This window comes from Haliaeetus albicilla, chromosome Z (genome assembly GCF_947461875.1).
Source record: "Haliaeetus albicilla chromosome Z, bHalAlb1.1, whole genome shotgun sequence".
Lineage (NCBI taxonomy): Eukaryota > Metazoa > Chordata > Aves > Accipitriformes > Accipitridae > Haliaeetus > Haliaeetus albicilla.
Genome location: NC_091516.1, coordinates 54,207,375 through 54,221,632, shown reverse-complemented (window position 1 = coordinate 54,221,632; position 14,258 = coordinate 54,207,375).

Genomic DNA, 14,258 nt, shown 5'->3' with positions numbered 1-14,258 from the left:
ATTGCCCTCAAGTTATGTGACTGGAAGATCAGGACTGAAGTAATTCAGTGGTGGATGAAGAAATAAAAAAATAATAGAGAGTAAATACAGTCTGTTCCTTATTTGTGTTGTGTATAGCAATATATAAGTGAAGCTTTGTAAGAGATTTTATTATATGTTCCAGTTGACTTTGCACTGTGCATAACACCCTCTGAAAAGTACTAAAAAATAAAAAGTTTTCTCTAATCTTTGTTTTTTTTTTTTCTTTTTTGGTTACTGAAGTTTCTGTATCCAGTGTTAGAAAAGCAAGGCTCTAAAATTCTCTAGAGATAATGAGAACAGGTGGAGGTTCTCCTTTGTATATCATGAAGGAGATCTCAGTAAATTTACTTTCCATTTTTCCACACTTCTAGCTTGCTACGTTTCCTTCCACCTGACAGCTGTTGTTGGTGACCTATTTTGTGAATGGAGCTACTCTTTCCTTTGAAGTTGTAATTTGCCTTGGAAGAACTACCTAGGAAGCACTCTTCTATTGTTAGATCTTGAAGCAAGGTGGGGATTGTTAGTCACCTCTGAACATGTGGTTAAATCACAAATAGTATCTTTTACCTTAGGAACTCATTTTTACATTATAACTTTCTCCTTGAGAAGTGTTGCTCTTGCACACACTTTCTTGTTTATGGAACTTAACATTCCAACAACAGCAGTAAATATGATTTGTTTATAACATATAGCATGTCAAATGGTAGTGGGTATAAATAGTAACTATGAAGTAAAACAGTGTTTGGAAGAATTAGGTGAAATATAGTCAACAGTCAAAATCATTTTGCTGTACTGATAGGAGAAAGATGTACAGTTTTTTACATAGAGCAGATCTTATCTCACTGAACTTACCTCCCTTATCTCACTGCTAGTTTTTTTATTGCTACCTCTTAGAATCACAGGTTTTATGTGTGTTTAACTATATAGAGGAGGCACTTGGTAATAAATGACTTTTCAAAACCATGACCTCTTTGTTCTGGCTCCAGTAGCTGTAGGACAAAGTTTTTATAATGCATCAGTTATATGCCCATGAGAAAAGAAAGAAAAGAAACTCAAGAAACCTCTGTTACTTAAAGTATGTGTACTGAATATGGAAATAGAGCCTTAACATCTTTTAGTTCACCAGTCCTTTCTCTGCAATCTTAAGAGTCAGTTGCCCTATGTATTTACTGGAAGTATCTATGAGTGCATCCTCAAAGTATAGGACAGAAAGAAAGCAGTCAGCTGTATGGATGGGGCGGAGATAGAAGTTGCTATGGTAAGTCTGTAAGAAGTTGTAGGAGCCTGAAGATCTTCTCTGGATGACATCCAACCCTGGGATGCAAATTTTCCTGGCTGCGGTTTACAGCACTGAGAGCCTAAAATTATGACAAATACTTAGTACTTCAAGCTACTTCCTACTCGAATGTCTGATTCCTAGACTTCTGGATCACATCTAAAATTACACGATTGCATGCTGAAGATTATAATCCATTCTCCATTAAAAGAAGGTCCATTAAAACTACATATGTTATCATTAATCACTTACACTTGCAAGTCTTCTACATCTGTGCACTATTTCATTTTTGCATTACAAATATAATGAGAAAAATGATGTGTAGGGATTTGCTGGGCAAAATATCCTATGTAAATGGCACACAATATACATAGGGCAGTCTGGCGGAGTCAGATCCAGAAAGGGATGTAGGTATCTAGTATGCAATTATGATACCACATCCATACTGTAACCTGTATTTGTGACTCTACTTCTAAAGCAAGGGACTTAACTAGCCACAATGATACTGACTATTGCCAGTTACCTCTACATTGTTGAAGCTGGGATTTAATTTACAGTGTTTCCCTGGACAAACAAATCATGTGCAAGAGAGGCCATACTTAAACACGTAAACTTATAAATGCTGGAATTCCCTGTTTTAAATTAGGACCACTATAAAAGAAGGACTGAGCAGCAAAGCCAGACCCAGATCCAATGCAAATTTCCATAAAGGAATAAACCTATCCAGATAAGCAGCTTAGAACAATTTCTGCAACTCAGGTATGTTGTAATCATTACCAGACCTGTTTTTATATGGATTTGAATCCATTAAATCCCTTGGCATTATTCCTGATTTCCACCTCTAGTAATATGCATTATATTGTTAGTATCTCATATTGGATAAATGCTCTGTTCTCTCTGTCTCCTTCTATTTTATGTATATGCATATATTAAATGACATCCAGGAGATGTTGTCTTGTCTGTGGCTGATAGAAATTCTTAATGCATTACACTGTGACTGAATTCACCTGTTTATTCAAGCAGCGCACAAATGTCACTTTGCTGGTTTAGGTCTCCTCCCTTGGCTGCTGTTTTCTGCCCTTGCGACACTCATACACCTCCTGGAAGGATGAGATAGGCAGCTCCTCTCATGGCCCTCATCTTATTTCCTCTTTTATTAGGAAGCAGTAAGGTAAGAATGCGCCTGTGTGCATGATCAATAGGCCTTGTGGGAGGTTGAAGTGTTTAATCTCCAATGACATGTGTCATGTCAAGCAGCCCTAGGAGATGGGATGCTGGGGCTGTTCCTAACACTGGTCATTTGGATATGACCACAAGGTAAGCAGGCTGGACTGACCTCCAGAAAATAATTTTTAGATGCAGCTACTAGTAGCAAAACACTGTTGAAGTTTCAAAGGATTTAGCAACATTTCTGTAGGAAACATTTAAAGGGTCTTGTTAAATCAAACATTCACATCTAGCTCCAGAGACATTCATGTCCCAGGTCTGCAATGTTTGGTTACACTTCTGTTGTTTGATGTAGAGCCTTAGATCTTCAATTAATATGCAATTCAGTGTTCACTGAGACAATGCCAGGATCTACTCAGCATTTTGGCAGCTTGTGAAACTCAGATAAACTCTAACCTTTGCCAAATACAAAGGATGATAAAAGCAAAAGTTGCTCTTTCCAGCTGAATTAAAGTGCCAATGACTTTGTAGTCCTCATCTTTTTTGCGGCTTTACTGTGGTAACCTTCAGCTGGCATTGCATGGCGCCTATAAAATACCCACTGCAGAATTAATAAATAGAGCTGCAGCAGCAAGCGGGAAGCCAGAGATGTGAGTCTGCCCTCAACCACTTTTAATCCATTAGATTCAAAGCGAAACATGTGTTGCTAGATTTCTCTAGGCTGTCCCTGGAAATAGGTAAGGAGTCCAATGCTACAGCAATCTATGTTAAAATGCCTTTGAGTTCAGTGGGGTAGGATTTCGCTGTTAACTAGAGGCAGATCGAGATAGCATCATGAAGATCTTTCCATGTGCATATCTCAGGGCTGAGATGTTGAAAAAGCCAAGTACAAAACCTGTATGAAAACCTATTTTCCTGTAAAATTATTTGAAAATTAAGAGATCACTGTTTTCTGCAAAGAAGATAAAATGTAACGTTATTCTTTACATGGGTGTAAATAGACAGTACGGAGGCAGAAAAAAAACCCCAAAGGAAAAACAGACCTAAAATATAGTTGAGGGTTTTTGTTTTGCATCTTATGAAAACCTATGTGTGTGATTTGACAGTTTATGACTATATCTCAGGGCTGAGATCTAGTCCAGCATATTTATGATTACTTTTCTCTCATTTTACCAGACATGGGGAAAAAAGAAATAAGTTCCCATGACATGCTATTTTTAGTCACTCACAAATTCACAACAGTTCTACATTTCTCCTGCTTAGTGCAAGGTCTGTTTTGTCTCTGAAATATTTTCAGGGCGAATAGGTGTGAAAGGCCCTCATGTGCCTGTTTAAACAGTTTTTTATCTGACTTGAACAATTCAAGTAGTAGGGTTTTGCGCACCTGACATGTCCAGATCGAAATGTATTAAAGAGAGAATCACACGATCGGCTCCCCTGGCAGATCAAATACAGTGGTAGTCCAGGCGAGCTGCAGAAAGCTGACCTCAGGCAGCTGGGGTGGGCACTGGGTGATGGAGTTCTTGAAAGATCAAGTGATTAACCACAGTCATGTGGGACTGTGCACCCAAATGTTAACACAATGTGGGTTACAGCCTGGGTAAGCAGACCCAGAGGCTGAGGGGTGAAAAGAGGAAGACTTCACATGCTGCTTCAAGTCACATGGAGTCTCCTTTCATTGGGAGAGTTTTCAGTAGCCATATGTTGGCATCAATGTAGGTGCAGCAGCTGCTTCATCCATCCGGTAGGCTGGGGACTGGTCTGATCAATGGCTTGGGCAAGGCTTGGGTTCAATCCTCTCCTCTGTCTGAGGAGACTCAGAGCTCGGAGGCCCCAGGGGAGTGCTGCTGCTGTCGCGTTATGGGGCGTGCGAGGCTGAATTACTTCCAGCCTCATTTATGACACTATTCGACTTCATGTGACCTATCCAAAGAGCCGTTGCACCAAGTCAGCAGTGAGGCTGACAGGATATGAACAGGGAGATTGATCATCCTGGAATAAACTTTGGCATGTTGATAGAGGCAGCGTGCTGCAAGAGATGTCAGCTGAAATCCCCATCAGGGGGATGAGGGAGCTGATCTCGGGTGAGTACACGTATCACTAGCCCATGAGATGAAAAGGGGCATAGGTAGCATCGATATCTCTTCCTCAGTTTTCTGAAGCCTACTTTGAAGATTGCTTGCTTACCTTTTTTTTTTTTTTTAAAGTCAAAATGATTTAGCAAGTTTGTAACTAGTTTCAGGATCACTAAGGCAGGGTTATGGCTTAAATAAATGGGCTTGTAACTGGTTTCAAAAGAAAAAATATATCCAGATGTAGTTCTGTTATTGTCTAATTTCTGTTAAGTGATCACATCAGAAATCATGCTACATGGAAATCAGTTTAGACATATAGCTTATGCTGAGATATTTCACCACAGGGATATGAAGTCAAATGGAAGCATTTATGGAAAAATATTTTAAGATTATTTTTACTCATGGTATATGTATTAAGTAGCTATTGCACCCCCAGTGATCTTAAAGAAGTACTGGCAGGAAGGAGGGTGAAGTTCACATAACATATCCATGATCAGAGGAGATGATACCAGTTAAATCACTGGCCATTTAATTTGGTTCACCTTTCCTCTGTTGATTTGCTGTTTTAATTTCCTACATTTGATTTCTCCAATGATTTTAAATTAACTCCTCTTCAAATTAAAAAAAGGCTGGATTGTCAAGCTTTCAAGTGAGTTTGCTGATCAGAAGAATCTCTTAAGAGGGTCACAGTAAATCCAGTTGAACAGTGCATTTTGTTTAAGTGCTTGTCGTTAAAGGTTGGAGTGCACAGTAGACTTGAAAGAGTTTGGAAGTCTGATTCAAGTAGCAGCATTATTTTTCACATGAGTGGATCAAAAAAGAACATAAAGCGTTATAAGAAAAAATTGCAACCATGGAAAACAATCGATTAACGTTCTCATCTCTTTTTAATTAACTTGACTTCTTTTAGTCTTTGTCATTTACACATAACTAGTAAGGCATACCTTGGGTCCCACTGCTTTGACAAGTAGAACAAGGAATTCATTTAAAGCAGTGATTCTGCCTATATAATTATTATATCACTGAAACAGGAAAAAAACAATCTATGAAGACTTGAACAACAAGGAAAATAATCTAGAGTAAACAAGAAGATATTGCTGGTTGACTGACATGAATATGTTCAACATCCACTGAATATCTTTTCCCTTTCTCTTGGTTTATGGTGTCTGAAATTAGTCACTGAGCACCGTCTTTTCAGCTTCTTGCTTAAGAAATCTTTATGATAAAGCCGTGAAGTCTCCAGTATAAAGCTTTACTCACAGGACTAGCACAAACCATCACATCCAACATAACGAACTTTCACTGACGCTGATGATTTCTGGCACAAACCTGCATACCTGAGAAACCATAACTCACAGCACAGCAAAGCACAGCACAGCACATTACTGCTGGGGTGATTGGAGGAGCATAAGCTGTTGCTCTGGTGATTTAAATGATAGGGTTGCTAGTGGGACAGGCTTGACATGTCCTCGCAGGCAAGGATTTCCTTCGCCCTCTCAGTCCACTGCCTCTCTGACTACTTTTTTACACCTACCCAGATACTACCCAGGTACTGCAGAGCCTGCCTTCTCTTTCAGGCTTGTGGGAGTGATAGATGTGAGCAGTGTGAGCAACCACAGTAGCAGCTAGAGACAGAACCACATCAAAACTGACACCACAGCCAATGGTTTCACACCAATGCCTTCAAGCTGCATTTTCTATCTCCCCAGTGGAGCTCCTCATAGCTGACTGCTGCTAATAAGTTGCTCCCCCCCACCCCACTGCTCCTTCTGCACTTTGAACAACCATCGTCTCCTCCTTTTCTCCCTCCTATTCTCACTCCTTTGCTCTCTCTTTCTCCTGCTCACCTTCTGTCTCTCCCTAGTGCTCCATGGTGACTAAAGGCGATAAATGTTGGATAGCCATACCAACAGGCAGCATATGGCACATCTCCAGCTGCACCAATACACAGTCTTCCATTGCAGTGCCTCTTAACTACCTCTCTCTGATGGTGTGTTGTTGCTGCTTCTAGCCCTAAGCCTGGCAGTAACCATGGGGATTAAATGAAAGACATTCTGTTTAATATGAAAGGCATTAAATATTTCCCTATTAGTACAGCACCTAGATCAGTGGAGCCCTACACTTGATGGGAAACGCCAAAGCAATTGGTGACTGATGCTATATATTTGTGTATATATTTATATAGTGACTATTATGGGATTAAAAGATCATTGCCTCGTATCTAGATACATACACTGACTGATGCTTCATGTTATGAACAATTACTACATGACAAAGTGTGCAGAGCTTAAAGACTGCAAAATGGGTGGTTTTGTAAATCAAAAGAAATAAAAATAAATTTACCTCAGGAGGTTCACAATCCTTCTGCTTTCTGAATAAAGCAATACAGGATAATATACCTTTCTCTATTTCAGTTTTTAATGGAATTATTGGGCACCATTTTTATCTGACATAATTCCCTGCTTTGCAGCATTTGGTTCATCCAGTGAGTCAGTCAGTAAAACACAAATGATTCAGCAGGACAGAGCCTCATCCAAAAAAATGGGCTACTTTTGCCATGATGGGCCAGCCTTTCTTGCTATCCAATGTAGATATATGACATACTGTATGTGTCTGTCTAATGTCTTTGTGCAATCTAAACCAAAAGCCAGTTCGTTTGTGTGTTGTAGAGTGGTACTGTTATAGCAGTGGTGGTAATAATAAATCATGATGTACTAGGAGCGCCCTTATCACAGATTTTGTCATCATAAAAAAGTCTTAAAAAGAGAGTTACACTGTTATGGGAGAAAAATAATGTCTAGGTGCTTGGGAAGTGTTTATGGAGGGTAAGCTAGCGCTGGGAACTTAATGAATAGGTGCAGATTTAAAAAATCCAGGTATCTGGAGCTGATATTGTAGACAATAGCACATCTATTATAAATCTTTTGCAACAGGAACCTATATAGAGCTAAAGCAAGTATAGAAGGTGTTGAATAGGAGTCAAGAATAAACCTTGCACAAATAGCTCCAATAATGAAGAAGAATATCTGCTGCAGCTTAATCTTTGATTTATGGATATTTTATCTATCTCTGAAAATTAATTACAGAATCTCCTATTATGATCTTCAGTTCTCTGATCTAAAGTGTAATTTTGACAGGATTTAGTTATTGTCCGGGCCAATTGCCTAAAAAAGAAAAGCAGAATGGAGATACATCTGCAACAAAGTGGATTATGAAGAGAGAAGGTACTTGCAAACCACATAATTCTACGTTGTCATTAAAAAAATCCCTCATAACATGATAACCTAATTATTCAAGACCCAAAAATCAGACATTTTTATTCTCTTCTTCATGAACAAGCATTATCTAAAGGATCTAAATATATCTTAAGAAAACCAGTTTTTGCTTCAGATATTATCTTTAAAAGGTAGAGATATTTATACTAAAAAGTCACTGCTTTTTTATAGAGACAGATGTTTGGGTATTCTGAGGACTAGAAAAACATGCTGTAAAAGAACTCATAAAAGAACTCTCTTTTATCTCTGAGGGGTCTTGTGAACTCTGCATTTTAGTAATCACCATCACAACTTTAGTTTGCTGAATACCAATCATATGCATTTCCCATTCCAAGATCCTAATTCAGTTTTACTTGTGACCTTGTAAATCAAAGAGTCGGAATGATTTTTTTTTAGCTCCTTGGGCTAAGACCAAAAAAAGGCTTCGCTCTCAACTGTGAAAGGGAAAAATGAGGGACAGGCACTCTGTGGACAGGTGTGAACACAGGAGTAAGATGAAACAGCTCACCCAGAACTTATGAAGTGTCATGAAATGCTGTAAACGTATGCTGTGGGTTTCACAGGACACACACCTGCAATTAGCTAAAACACTTGACGGTTATAGCTCTGACCCCTTGCATTTCAATTCCCTCTGCTAAAAATGCAGGAGATTCACAAATGTTTGTGTAGAAATGAGGTACAACAATGTGTTTGTGGCAGAAAACCTGTCTTTCCCAGTCAAATGATATAAAGAGGCTGCAGTTGCTCTGCCACACATCCCAGTGTGAGCTGACCTCACAGAAGTAGTGTTGCAAAGTTATGGCTATGCCAGCACAACTCATAAGACTGTCCTCCAGAGTCTGCCCAGGCTCCCATATGGATGTTTGCTTCCCTGCTAGGTGCTCTCTTTGTGAGCCTTTGTTTGCTTAGGACCAGGGAAGGCAACACAGAACAAGTCTTTGCAACAGAGACCTTCACAGAACACAGGGGAAAGCTTGCTTAAGCATCCTCCCTATTTCTAGGCATGGACCTACTAGCAAACCCTGACTGCATTCTCATAGTGCATGCATGCTTGTACAATACAAAACCTCTGTTGCAACAGTTGTTTTGAAGATGATTACTGTGGAAGCTGAGAAGGAAGACAATTTATTGGACCATTTGGAACTAGAAGGAATGTAGATCTTAAAAACTAGAGTAATATGAAGGAGATGGTCTTGCATTCACAGCTCTGCAGACCACAGCCATGGTATCAGCAAATTTAATAAGGCAGGCAGTCTATAAGGCAGTTTTTACAGTCAGGCAAATTGTTGCAGCACTGAAATTACATAAATACATACATGTCATGCCCCAAACTATATATGAATGTGTGACTTTCAATTGCTGTTTGTGAAGATGTTGAGTGTAAGTATAAATTCTGACCCCTACTGTTGTTTTCAGAATGATCTATTTCTTTTAAAGTCAGTTATTTCACAAACAAGGTCAAAATTACAGGGTTCACAGTCCTTGGGTTTAAAAAGATTAGAACTTTCCTAATTCCCTTGACAGTTCCAGAAAGCATTCTCGCTCTCTGCCTAACACCACAGATGGTCTTACCTCTTTATAAGCCTTCCACTCATTCAGCCAGAGAGCTGAACAATACCATGGGAATCAGAAGATTGCTTCAACAATGAACAAGGAGAAAGACATTCTCTCAAAATTTTCAGCAGGAGACAGCAGCAAAAGGTCCAGCTATCTTTCAAGAAACTTTGTGCTTCATGCAAAATACCCCAAACCATCAGTACTTCCAGTTGCATAAGTCAGGTAGCCAGACATTTTGAAGTTATCTATCCCCATAATATCTATGCTTTTTTTTTTTTTGGGGGGGGGGGCAGGGGTGAGGGTAGAAAATAGTATCTCCTTTTAAATTTGAGGAACGAGGAAGTTTGCATGATATACTGTGAAACATAAGGTTGAAGAGGTAGGTATTCCTTTAAGCAAATAAATAGATTAGATGCAACCACCCAACACAATATATATTACCAATTAACAGCGGAGTTAGACTGTGCCAAAGAAAATCATCGATTTCTCTTTAATTTGCAGCATTACTCTGGTGTACTTATTGTTTAGGAGACTTTGACGCCCATAAATTTCCTCACTTATAGCATTATGCTATTCAAGACAATGCACATAAAGTAAAATATAAAACCAAAACACTTAAATCAGCAGACAAAGAGATTTCACTAGGAGAAAGCAGAAGAGCGGCAATTTTTTAAGTGGAGTTTGTTCAAAGTCAGTAGACAAAGCCTGTGTGATTTGATATCTGCAGCAGTAGTGAAGCTAGTGACAGGAAATGACCAGGTGCTTGACAGCTTCTGTTGGCTGCATCAGGTTGTCTTCCTGTAGGATGCAGCTGTTCACGTATTCTTTAGCAAAAGCAGATGGAAAATTCGTGTAGCTAATTGGTACTACTGACACAGGAGTCAAAGAAATGTTGTTACTTTTTTTTTTTCCTTTTGACTTCCTTTTCTTCATGCGGAGTATTAGCATTCCAGATGGGGAACGTTAAATTATGTAGAATTTCAAGCAGAAAATGTCTGGAAGTTCATGAAAAATGTCCATAAAATAAATAAAGGCTGCTGAAGTGAAGACACATGTTATCTATTTCTTCAATTAGCAATAAAGTCCTTGTAGTATTCTTAAGGAACTGTGGGAGCTCTGACTGAAACATTCATTATTTTTGAGGATACCACTGTTGGATAAAGGGAAAATAAAATTCCCAAACTGAGCTGTGGAAAGATGCTGCTTTGTAGATGCAGAGGTGCTGGTAGTGAAGCTTTATGTAAATAGGGTTAATGAAGTATTTGTAAAATTCTTTCTTGGTAGGGCCCTAAGAGATTATTTTAATCTGCTGAGTTGAAAGTAAGACAGATCACTTGATTTCACTTTCAGAGAAAATATGAATTTATAAAAAATTAAACTTCATAAGTATACTGTGTCTAGGGCTTATTTGCAATGACTTCCTCAGTTTAAATATGTAGGATCATTAAGAATAGTTCTAGAAATAAAATGATGTGACTTGTCTACCTTTCCATATGATTTAAATAATCAAAATATTAATGTATCTTGTTTTCTCACAATGGCTAGAGTTTTGATTTCCTATATATTCCTACAAACAGAAACAGATTTTTGTGGAAAGCTTAAGACAGGCTGCTAACAACTGAACAATGAAGATAAGAAATTTCAGTGTAAATGCTGATTTAGTTAAAAATGCTAAGAATTGATAAACATATGAGATTCGTTTTCTTTAACAACCATTTTTAGCATCATAATTTTTCACTCAAAAAGCAAAATATTTCAGTGTACTAGTTGAACTGATAAAACTGGGTTTTCTAGGGCCCCTATGGCTCCCTTCCCTGTTCAGTCAAAATAAAGTTGAATGGAGTTCAAACAGAAAAAAAAAATCCTTACTTTTTCTTGTATTTTCCCTTTTACTAAAGCCCAGAGAGAAAAATCACACAGCCTCATTTTTCAACAAAGTGCCTGATAAAATTATTAGCTTTACTTACATGCTGTGTATTTCTTCTAATTACTTGGAATCACCATCCAAAACACTGAGGTATCTTAGAAACCATAATTCATTTACAATGAGGGTTTGGATTGTTCCCCTGAGAAACCTGTAATGAAGTGACCTGGTTTTTTTTAACCTTGGTGAAGGGTGATCTTAATCACCTTCCCCTGCCTTCCCCCACCAAATCTGTTGGAGGTCTCCCTGCAAGACAAGAGTGTAATCACAAGACAGGACAAGGCATCAAATAGGAATGACAGCATTTTCTTCTAGAGTTTTCTTGGACTGTGGCTATTCCTCAAAAATTATTGTACAGCTTAACCTTATATTACTTTGATATGTTCCTGGGAATAAAGGACTAATTCCAGAGTTACACTTTGAGGAATGAGGGAACGGGGCAATAAATGGCTGGGAGACCTCTAGGCAAACATACATCTTTTGGGGGATCTATACAGATCTTGGAGAGGGGTATAGTGACCATTTTCTGCAAATGGGCAAGCTGTGTGGTGTGAAAACCTTGGTGAAGGCAGGCCAGCAGAACTACAGGGTAAAATCAGAGTGAACTTCTCTGGTGTGCTAGTACAATACTGATAATATTGAAAGTGGTAATGCCTTGGCACAGAGCTTTAGTAGAGCTTTACGTTTCATTTCAAAGCTCAATCAAACTTGCCTAAACATCTTTGGATCAGCAACAGGCCTGTAAATTTCTCAATTGTAACTCCACTAAAGATTTTTATCTTTTGCAATATTTTTCTGTTTGCTTTGGCTGAAATTAGAAAACACCTGGGCACTTAAAGAAAGGAAAAGTAAAAAAGTAACCAAAGCAGGGAATCCTGCAAAAAAAGCACACTCAGAGAGTGAACCGAGTTCAACAAAACCAAGCACACTCCCACTCCGTCACAATGGGTAGACTTCTAATGAAAGACAGGAATCATCAGCCATCAAACTACAACTAGTTCTTCACTAAACATACATTTATCTCCATTAAAAAGTGAAAGTCATCAGGGAAGACAGTCCAAGGATACAAAATACCTGTGCTACAAGCACAGTAGTAGGTCTGGTAGCCTGTCCAATGTCACATTAATGCTCTGAGGGTATAACTGAGATCTAATTGACATTTTCACAAACTGGTGATGAGTAGCATTACAAAACACAGAAAAAAGATTTCTTTCTCTCTTTCTCTCTTTCTCTCTTTCTTTTTTCTTCTTTCTCTCTTTCTTTTTTCCCCTCTTTCTTTCTTTTTTTCCTCTCTTTCTCTCTTTCTCTCTCCCTTTCTTTCTTTCCAAGAAAAATCCCAGGAAGGAGCAGCTTGGAAGTGCTATACCTCACTGACTGCCTCATTGACTGGCGTGCTGGAAGGCAACATATGACACCAACCAGACATCCCACAGTGCAGTTTTGAACTGATGTAACTGAATGAACACTCTGAATATAGATCACTGTAATCAAATTCCTTTAAGTTATTCATACTTTGCAAATGTGCCAGCAGGAATTTAGAGCAGACAGTCTGCCTTATTCTTCCTACTTAGTTGTATTTATATTAAATGGTCATTTGGTAAAATATCTGATGTTAGTACACAGGGGCTAGGGTCCAGGGGCAGGGACAGATGGATATGCTCGCATGTAGTATCTGTCCTGACTTTATTTTGACATATTCAATAATAAGTGGATCAACAACAGGAAAACCTGCCAATAAAGGAGTCCCTCTTTTACTGCAGCAGGTGACAGGAGAGGACGGATGGATCTGGGCAGATAAATAGTTTAGGATCTTCTCAGTTAGGGAAGAGAACCAAAATAGATCTTCCATAAGCAGCAGGAACAGTGGTGTACCCTGTCCATCATCTGACACTTTTGGGGGCAATGCAATGGCCAAGCCTTCTGCAGGACCCCATCTGGAAGATGCACTCTCACAATGCAGATTGTATTGAGCCACTCAGCAGCCAACAGATCTGGACTGTGGGACTCAGTGGGGCTTGCATATGAGACAGAAGATGCTGTGTGGTACTGTCAGGGTTTCCCAGTCATTTTAGGAAAGACCATAAGCCGAGGTTTAAGTCAGCATAATGCTAAAAACTTGACCACTTTCCAGATTTAGGCAACAGCTGAGTGATGTTTCTGAGGACTGCAATTTGTATTTACTCATCTAAAGCCTATCTTAGATCCCTAAAGGCTTTTCTGGATCCTGGCTTATGGTCTGTGAGACAGGAAGCATTTCGTACAATAGGGCTTTACACAGCAGAACCCTAATCCAACTGGGATAGTAGGAGGGACTTAGGCAAATGCACAGAATTTCCTCAATGCCTGCAGCCAACAGTGTCACTTGCAGACTATTTTTTATTTATTCTTTTCTTCAAAGAGGAATAGATCATTTAATGTTGTTATTCGATCTGAAGGGCAAGAAAGACTACAGAGAACATCTGAAAAATGAAGCTTTGGAATATCACATCCGTTTTCAGGGCAGTAATGCCTTAGTTGTTGGAAAGCTTCTATGGAATAGTTATAAATGAAGCTCAGACTGTCATAAAACTTAATATGCTCATGCTCAAAGCACGTTATGCTCAGACACACCTCTGAGATGATTTTCATTCAGTTTCCTTTTAGCGCTAGGGGAAGGTATTACAGAGTGGATTACTGTTGTAATAAGGTTTTCTTACGGGGATTTAGAAATAGAAGTGCGTTATTAAAATATTTGTTAATGGTTTTCTCACATAAATGCTGTTTATCATATTAGTAATTTTATTTTTATGCCACATGCATATTTGGAAAACTTAAAAGGGAAGAACTTGGGGAACACTCAGTTTCAGAGGCCAGTTTAAACTGAAACTGAACTTTTAGAACCAGCTCTCTATGCTACTCGTTACTACTGAATACCATGAGATTAGTGTGAAAAATGCGTATCTCTCTTCACGTGCATGAGTGAT